A 10379-nucleotide genomic window follows, 5' to 3' on the forward strand; every position below is an offset into this window, starting at 1 on the left:
TAGCTGGTCACTAATTTCAGCAGCCACCGATGAAGAGGCTGGCAGATAAGTGCTGCGATCTCTTGGTACCTAACACTAACAAGATATGTTATTATTATTATTATTATTATTATTATTATTATTATTATTATTATTATTATTATTATTATTATTATTATTATTATTATATGAGCTGAGGCATGTTGGAATAGACGGACCTCTTCACAGGTGGTTTACAAACTACCTCCAAAATAGAAAGCATATCACACGTATTGGATCAAACCGAAGCAGAGAGCTACCAGTAACCTGTGGAGTGCCATAGGGAGCTGTACTCTCCCCAACTCTATTCAACATTTACACGCACGATATTAATCAGTTACCACTCAAAGGTAAGATATTCCAGTACGCAGACGATACAGCAATAATATCCATCCATAATAACGCAAGCATAGCCCAAACAAATATGCAACATGATATAAATCTGATCATAGATTGGCTCACGAAAAACTCCATACACCTAAACTCAGAAAAGACAAAATTAATGATATTCAGAAATCCACTGACTCGACCAGTTGATAACAAATATATAACCATCCAACATCTACTTTCCAACACAAAAAACACACAGAACAGCAAAACCACTACAATCACTCAGGTTGAAACAATACGATACCTTGGAATTTACCTCGATGCAGATATGAACTGGAATAGCCATATAAAACATCTACACAACAAACTCCGAACAATAAGTGGAAAACTCTACAGATTAAAAGACATAGTTCCCATACGCCTAAAAACACTAATATACAAAGCACTATGCCAAAATATACTAAGATACGCTATAACAACGTATGCTTTCTGTGCACCCTACAAATTAAATAGATTAATGTCGCTACAGTACAAAATGACAAAACTGATCTTTTGGGAACAAAGAGAAAATCACGACCTTATAAACATTGCAATGGCAGAACACAAAATACTGACAGCAAAACATTTATGTCACTATGCAGCCTTGCTAAAACATTATTTCGATGCCAACTACAGGACAGTTAGAAATACATACCGTATAACAAGACCTCAGACTACTAATTATATCACATATAAATACAATAATCACTACGGAAAGGCCACGCAAAACTTGTACATCCCAGACATGATAAACAAATTACCTTTTGAATACAGAAACCTTACAAACTACAATAGCCTGAAAAGAGCTCTAAGGACATACTACGAACAAGAAACACGCACCCAAAATACCATACAAACTTAATGAAACACAGTATATTCGCTCAGGCTTCCAGTTCAGCGACGCATCAGTACGTTCCAATTTATTGTGTGTGTGCGTGCGTGCGTGTGAGTGCGCGCGCGCGAATTTCTCAATCATAGATTCCGTAGCATCCTAACACAGCAAAAAAAAAAAAAAAATACATAATAACCAACTGGTATCATCCTCAGATAAGCTTACATTTAAGCTTCGAGGATGAAAGGGAAAAAAAATTAGTTCTCATCCAAGATGTATCATATATAACGAAATGCATGTAATGTACGTATCACAAGAAAACCAATGTATGTATTATATGTAAACCAATGTACGTAATGTAAATATCACATGTAAACAAATGTAAAGTAATGTATCATATGTAAACAAATCAATGTAATGTATATAATAATTGTAACAAATGAATGTAATGTATATAATAATTGTAACAAATGTATGTAATGTATATAATAACTGTAACAAATGTATGCAATGTAAAAAAAAAATTATCTTAAAAGTAAATCATGAGTTTACACCGTATGTTTGTAAAAATAAGGACACATAATATTCAGATTGCATATGTGTAAATACTGTTGTATAATCACACCTTTTCAAACTTGAAAAAAAAATAGTAAACCACAACATGTAATATTATACAACTTATGTAACTCTGAACAATATAATTGTAAATTATTATTATGATTGTTATATAAAAAAAAACTGTTATCATCATTACAATTTAAATCTCATTATATGTAGCACAAAGTGCTGAACCGTGTAAAATAATATACTGAATAGATGATTATTGTACATATGTAAATATTTGAAAGAACAATAAAAAAAAAAATATATTTCATTTTGTTGGAAAGAAACGCTTCTTCTTTATCTCTTTTATTCCTGAAAACGAGTGAGGAGGAACTTTATTTTTTGGAAATCAGTTGGTCAACCAGTCTCTGCCATTTTCGTCATCGCTGATACTTGGATATTTCTTTTTGCAGATATTTCGTAGGCGAAAAGGTGATGTGAATGTGGCAGAGAGCTGCTGCATTACATGCTTCTAATGCTATTTATTATTAATGTATCAAAAAAATAAATAAATAAAGAGTGAGTTATGTGGTCGAGTTTTTTTTTTTTTCACATTTGTGATACTCATTCGGAAATCGGTTGAAGCAGGCCTAGGAAAAAAGCTTTTATAGTGGTATCTACAACTATAAAAGTAATGGTCTTTCTTCTGCCGATGTAAGTAGTAGTGGGGGGGGGTCACTATGAATCAGATCAAGATCAAGATAAGATAAGGCTTCATGCCGTGATTAGTCGGACACTTTAAACCAAATAGGGGTAGGGTAAATGGGGGAAAGTGAGGTCAGTGTCATGGGTGTGTGTGTTTTTATCATATGTAGATAAGTGACATAATTTGTTAGGTGTAAATAAGTGACGTCATTGAGTTGAAGTGGAAAGGGGACGTTATTGTTGTGGGTATGTCTAACTTCCTGTGTGTATGTTATGTGCATGAGTTGTGTGAGTGTTTTTGCTTGTTTTCAGTGGTGACCTATGGGTAATGGTTTTAGTATGGAATTTTGGGTGATGTTTAGAGTATGGAATGTTTGGAATTTCCGTGAGGGGGAACCACCTGTCATTGACATCACATGTCTTTGGTTCAAGTGTGGAATTCTTGGTAATGGTTTGCATATGACATTGTGGGTGATGGTTAGAGATAAGATAAGGATAAGTAGCCATCATTAAGCTGATGATGGTTAGAGTATGAAATCCTTGGAATTTCCATGTGGATCCATCCATCACTGACATCACGTTGTGTCTTTGGTTTGAGTGTGGAATTGTAGGTGATGGTTAGAGTATGGAATCCTGGGTAATGGTTAGAATATGGAATTCTGACAAGATTGTGATGTAGATAAGATAAGAATTAGATAAGTGGCATCACATTGTGTGTTTGGTTTGAGTGTGGAATTGTGGGTATACAGGTTCGCATATGGAATTCTGGGTGATGGTTAGAGTATGGAATCCTTGGAATTTTTCTGGGAGACACATCCATCAATGATGTCACATTGCATCTTTGGTTTGAGCATGGAATTGTGGATGTTGGTTAGAGTGTGGAATTCTGCCAGATTGAGGTGTTGATCAGATAAGAATTAGATAAGTGATATCACATTGTGTCTTTGATTCGAGTGTAAAATTGTGGGTAATGGGGAGAGCATGGAATTCTGGGATGTAACAGTATTTGTCAGTGACATGAGATGAGTTTTTTGTTTGCTGTGGCATTATGGGTAATGATTAGAGATTGAAATTCTGGGAGGTATTTGGTCAAGTGATGGGGTCTTTGGCTTGATTGTGAAACTTGGTAAAATATTTGTCAATAGGTATCAGTAGACATTTTTTAAAATAATTAATTACTGGATATCAGTGGTGTTCCCCTCACCCCCCCCCCTCAAAAACACACAACATACAGACACATTTTTTTCTTTCATGTTCACATTTTCTAAAATAATTAATAACTGGATATCAATGGTATCTTCCCCCCTCACCCCCTCAAACATATACATACATTTTTTTTCTTTCATTTTCACATTTTCTAAAATAATTAATTACAGGAATCTCAGTTTTACTGCTTCTATATAATGTTTCAAGATCTTAAAAAAGTACATTACTTTTCTAATTAAATGTGAACTTTATTACAAATTCTAAGCAGAATAAATATTCTTAAATATGGAGAACATGTCAATGCCACCTACATTTGTTCATTTCAGTTTGCAAATAACATTTATTTGAATGAAATATTATTTACAAGTATATTCACAATGAAAAATTCAAACATGTACTTACCTAGCAATATTTCTCAAGATTTGTCTCTCTTGCTATTTTCCTGAAACAAGAAAAATTTCAAAAGGTTTTGGGTTCGTTCTTTTTTTTTTTTACTTTATCACACACACACACACACGCACGCACGCACGCAGGCACGCAGGCACGCACGCACGCACGCACGCACGCACACACACACACACACACACACACACACACACACACACACACACACACACACACACACACACACACACACACACACACACACACACACACAAAGACGATTTGTGGCCTGAAAGAACGAATTGCAAAAAATAAACTGAAAATTCATTCGATTCTTGTTCCTTATCGGTTTCTGTCCACATTTCCTTAATTCTAACATTAGCACTGTGGCTCATGGCAATGTTTTCCCACGGTTGTGAATGCGCCCGCAAAGCAACGTTCTCTACATGATGATATCATCTGGGCAGAGTTTATTCATTGGTATGTCCATGGGAATTAAGATCTTAAAAATTTCATTAGTTTTTTTTTCTAATTAAATGTTAATTTTAAAATTAAGGGGATAAAAATCCTTATGAGTTTCATGCCGAATAACTATCGGAGAATCCAAGCGTAAGTGACCACTTGGTAGTACAACACCAACGCAACTCGAAGCAAAGGTGGAGCAAGATCCCTCACTATCCGTGATATTTTCTCATAATGTAAAACACAGCTCTTAGGAGATGTAATACTGCCTTACATTATGAGGAGAGGTCACTACCCAGACTGGTTTCAACCTTTTTTTTGAGATCTCATCAGTCAGTAGGTAGACCTGGATGATATCAAAGTTGAACTTGAACTTGAACTTAATTGGTTGATGGACTGAGTCCTTGACTCTTTATCCCTTCATCTGGATTTTAGATTGTGGGTGATGAGATTATTGTGGGTAATTTACCCGCTCATTGTGAGCATTGAGGCTGTATCAGCTTTCTCTTGCGATGGAGGATTTCGGTTTTTTATGTTTGAAACGATCTGAGGGCTTGTAGTCCGCTGCCTGTCGAACTAACTGATTTGGGTGATTATCCGTGATTGTGAAGAATTTCTCTGCAATGCTTGTCATGTAGGTCTTAATATCTGGAAGATTGGCTTCTTGATGTAACTGGATGTTTCTGATGAACCATGGGGCATTAAATGCCATTCTTAGGCATTTATTCTGTATTATCTGAAGTCTGTTGATGTTGCTTTTAGTCGTGTGACCCCAGGTTGGAGAGGCATAAGTTAGTTGCGGTCTGATTACCGATTTGAAAAGTAAGATTTTGTTGCTTATGCTTAGGAAGCTGTTCCTGTTCAAAAGTGGATATAGCTGTGCTATAGTCTGACTTGCCTTAGTGGTAACACTATCCATATGTGACTTGAAGTTTAGACGTCTATCAAGATGAATTCCCAGATATTTGGTAGAATTGCGCCAAGGGATGATTTTACCAAACATTTGTATGCTTGTATTCGGTTCTGCCTTACGTCTGGTGAAAAGTACTGCAGAGCTTTTGTTTGGATTAATTGCGATACGCCACTTGGTGTACCAATCCTCCAATTCATTGACTGCTCTCTGCAGCTTGATTGTGGCCAGGTGTGGACGGAGGGATCTGGCTATAATGATTGTATCGTCGGCATACAGAGCGGTGATAGCTGGAGACAGTTTGGGGAGATCTGCCATGTATATGGAGAAGAGTAGGGGAGATAGTAGAGAGCCTTGAGGTACTCCGGCCGTGATTCTCCTCTCCGTGGATCTGATACCGTTGAGTTTTATTTTAAATTTTCTGTTGTGTAGATATGATTTGATAAGTAGCACTAGTGGCAATGGAATACCAACTTCGTGTAGTTTAAAAATTAGTCCATCATGCCATACTCTATCAAATGCTTGAGTGATGTCTAGAAAAACTGCGCCAGTGTGTTGGTGCCATTCATACCCTTGGGTTATATGTTCGATAACTCTATAAATTTGTAGCGTTGTGGAGTGATATTTCCTAAAGCCGAATTGTTCATCTTGAATTATATGGTTGATATCTGTTGCCTCTTGAAGCCGTGTGAGAATAGCACGTTCGGCTATCTTACCTATGCATGAAAGAAGGCTGATTGGTCTGTAATTTACAGGAAACTGGGTATTTTTCCCAGGTTTGGGAATTAGGAAAACGTCGGAAATTTTCCATCGTTGTGGGAAATAATTTAGCCGGAAGATGGCATTAATGATGGCTACTAGATGCATAACCCCTTTGCGAGGAAGTAACTTGAGTACCTTATTTATATCAAAGTTTAAGTGAAAAGAACTTACATACCTTCACTATACGAATACCATAAAGATGTGTCTATATATTATAACTAATATGAAAAGCCAAACGGCTATTTTTATGGCGACCTTAATTAAAATTAAGGGGATAAAAGTCCCTTGTTGTTTTACAGCCAGTAAGCGAAACTCTAAGATTGAGAACTACGATCTATGAGTTTCATGCCGAAGAACTATCGGCGAATCCAAGCGTAAGTGACCACTTTGTTGTACAACACCAAGGCAACTCGAAGTAAAGGTGGAGCAAGCTCCCTCACTATCCTTGATAAAACAACAAGGGATTTTTATCCCCTTAATTTTAATTAATGTCGCCAGAAAAATAGCCGTTTGGCTTTTCATCTTAGTTATAATATATAGGCACACCTTTCTGGCATTCGTATAGAGAAGGTATGTAAGTCCTTAAGTCTTTTTCACTCGAACTTTGATATCATCCAGGCCTACCTACTCACTGATGAGACCTCAAAAAAGTTTGAAACCGGTGTGGGTAGTGACCTCTCCTCATAATGTAAGGCAGTATTACATCTCCTAGGAGCTGTGTCTTAGATTATGAGAAAATATCAAGGTTAGTGAGGGAGCTTGTTCCACCTTTGCTTCGAGTTGCCTTTGTGTTGTACTACCAAGTGATCACTTATGCTTGTATTTGCCGATAATTCTTCTGCATGAAACTCATAGATCGTAGTTCTCAATCTTAGAGTTTCGCTTACTGGCTGTAAAACAACATGGGACTTTTATTCCCTTAATTTTAATTAAGGTCGCCAGAAAAATAGCCGTTTGGCTTTTCAAATTTATCTTTATTACAAATTCTAACCAGAATAACTTAGCAAAAAAAATTGTGTGTGAATTCATTGTGATTTCAAAAATAGACGTTTATATGAACCCTGAAGAAAATCTATTTTCTTAATCCTTATTATGTTATGTATTTTTGCACCACAAATAAATAATTATTTATTATTATTTCAACTGAATATTAGGTCTGCTACTATAATTTTCAACTTAATTGCTCTCTTACAACTTCCAAAGATTACACTTTAGAACTGCTGTAATTTTCTTCAGCATTAGTAAGTTTTGACTAAAGGAAATGAGACAAACACCAGTTTGGACTCTGCGTTAGCGTTTTCTTATTAGAAACGTCTTTTGCCAGCACAAATAAATAGTTATTTATTATTATTTCAACTGAATATTAGTTCTGTAGTATACTTTGTTAATTTCTATGTTACAAAGTTCCAAACATTTAAAAATTTAGACTATAGCGTTATCTTTATGTGAGTGTAAAAGTCAATGGTGTCTACTAATCATGACTCATGACTCATATCCTTCCTTTTGATTTATGCATGGTTCTTCTGTGATGCTAATGACTCCAACATTCTAATTGAGAATTATCAGTTCTGGTTTTCGAGTACATGGACGAAAGGTTTACAGTAAAGTATGAACCATGGACAATCAATATCGTTTTTTCATGAACAGGTTTGCCTATTAATTTTGATTTTTTCCTTACTCCAATTTGATTCTTAGTGACAGACTTGTATTAAGAGATAAAATTATGAAATGATATATCAACTTCTAGCCTCAAGGGCTCACTTTAGTGAGCACGGGCATGGTACCTGTTGTTGGACATGCCTTACTTCATGTAATATACATCTGTTATATTATCTGTAGACTGGTCCCTCCTCTTCCTCCCTTGATTCTTTCTTTCTTCTCTTCTTGCTCCTTCCCCCGAATGCTATTAGAGTATTCGAGGGGAGTCTTTCCTATTTTGCTTTGTCATATCGTCTTGTGCTAACAGGACATTATCAAACACCGTAACATGATTAGGTCATCAAAATATGTTCATACCGCATCGTCCGTCGCGCGAGTTACCAAGGGACGCGTTCGAGTTTTAGGCAGAGGGACCCGTTCGAAAAATATGTTACAGTCTCCCTTAGACACCACTCCTCAGCACTCTGCTAGAGGAAACTCCATCAATGGGCCGGCTACCCGTTTGGGGAGGTGTTCAGGGGCAGCACAAAGAAATGGTTCTGCAAAAAACGGAAATGGCTACAAAAACGGCACCAGACTATGGCTTTAGGCAACTGGAACATCTTCTCTCTGACAGGGAAGGAGTTGGAATTGGTCGAGGAAGCCAAGCGCTACTGGCTAGACTTAGTCGGGCTTTCTTCGACCAAGAGGAGAGGCTCTGGAACTGTCAACCTGGATAAGTCGACACACCAGATTGTGGGCTCACACCAGAGTACTACAGCTTCCACCAAGTGGGGAAAGCTCTACTACTCTGGTGTGAGCCCGACAATGACTGCTCAGGCGGGTATAGGGATACTCACAAGCTCCCAGCTTTCAGACTGTGTTGCTGAGTGGCTCCCATTGGGGGTATGGGTATGTGTGTTAAGGCTTCAGATGAAAAACCATGATTGGGCTGTGGTGCAAGCCTATGCACCTAATCTGGAGTCAGAATACCTCGCCTTCCTACGGAAGTGGATGCTGCTTTTGACAGAGTGGCAGACACGGAATCAATCCTGCTAATGGGTGAATTCAATGCACATGTTGGAACAGATGACCAGACATGGAAGGGTGTGGTTGGGAAGAACGGCGCCCCCGACCTTAACGCGAATGGGTTGAAATTATTGGACTTTTGCTGTACTAACAGCTTGTCCATAATGAATACCTTCTTCCAGCACCGAGAAGTCCATGAGTATACCTGGTACAGGGATACACTAGAACAAAGATCTCTGACTGACTTCTTTATAGTCTCAGCCGACCTATTTTCCCCAGTGTTGGACGTTCGTGTGAGAAGAGCGGCAGAACTATCAACTGACCACCACCTTGTTGTGTGCACTCCATGGCTTCAGAAACCAGATGCTACAAGCAACGCTGGTAGGCCAAAGCAGCTATACCACGTGAAATGGGAGGCATTGAAAAATGAGGCTCTGAGGAAGAATTTTGCAGATGACATTTTCTCCAGGTTCAAAGAGATTCCCAAGCATACTGCAGATGTTGAGGAGGAGTGGAAGCTGTTCAGAACTGCTGTCACTGCCTCTGCACTCTCACGCTGTGGGAGAAAGCGGCTCGGCATGGCAACGAGCAGTGAGAAAAGAATACCTTGGTAGAACCAAGAAGTCCAAAAAACTGTCCGGGCAAAAAAGGAGTCCTACTTAACATGGCTTAGGGTCAGTTACCTGAGATGCGTTTGCGGTATACTGATGCATGAAAAGCTGCTTCTGAGGTAGTAAAGACAGCAAAGCAGAAGGCTTGGGAATCTTTTGGAGAAAGATTATACTCATCCTATGCAAATGCAAACAAAGTATTCTGGCAGACCATCCGCCATTTTCGAGGGAGGAAATCGTGCACAGCAAGGGCAACTAAGGCCTCTGAAGGTGCACTTTTAACAACCGAGAAGGATATCCTCCACGGATGGAGGGAATACTTTGAGAGCCTTCTTAACCCGGGTGGCCCAGCAGTTGTGGACATCCAAGAGGTGCATATCGGTGCAATGACTAGTCTCACAGCAGAAGAGGTTCATTTAGCAATAAAATCGCTAAAATCGGGCAAGGCTGCTGGCGATGATGAAATTCGGCCAGAAATGCTAAAAGCCTTAAATCGAGATGGTGTTCTCTGGCTGACTCGAGTGTGTCAGGCTGCTTGGATATCTGGGCAGGCACCAAAGCAATGGCACAGAGGCATAATAATACTAGTCTTCAAGAAGGGAGACCAGAAGGACTGCAGTAACTATAGTGGCATATCTGTGCTCAGCCTGTCTGGGAAAGTGTATGCTAGGTGCTTGGAAAGACAGTGCAGGAGCATAGTTGAGTCAAAGTTCCAGGAAGAACAATGTGGCTTTCATCCTGGTAGAAGCACAACTGACCAAATCTTCACTTTAAGGCAAGTCTTTGAGAAATCTTGGGAATATGCCAAAAATGTCTACACATGTTTTTTGGACTTGGAGAAGGCATATGACAGGGTTCCTCAGGATAAATTTTGGCAAGTAGTACAGGAGTATGGATGGAGTGGATGGCC

Source organism: Typopeltis vanoorti, chromosome 5 (assembly GCF_054136105.1).
Source record: "Typopeltis vanoorti isolate ZY-2024b chromosome 5, IOZ_Tvanoo_1.0, whole genome shotgun sequence".
Lineage (NCBI taxonomy): Eukaryota > Metazoa > Arthropoda > Arachnida > Uropygi > Thelyphonidae > Typopeltis > Typopeltis vanoorti.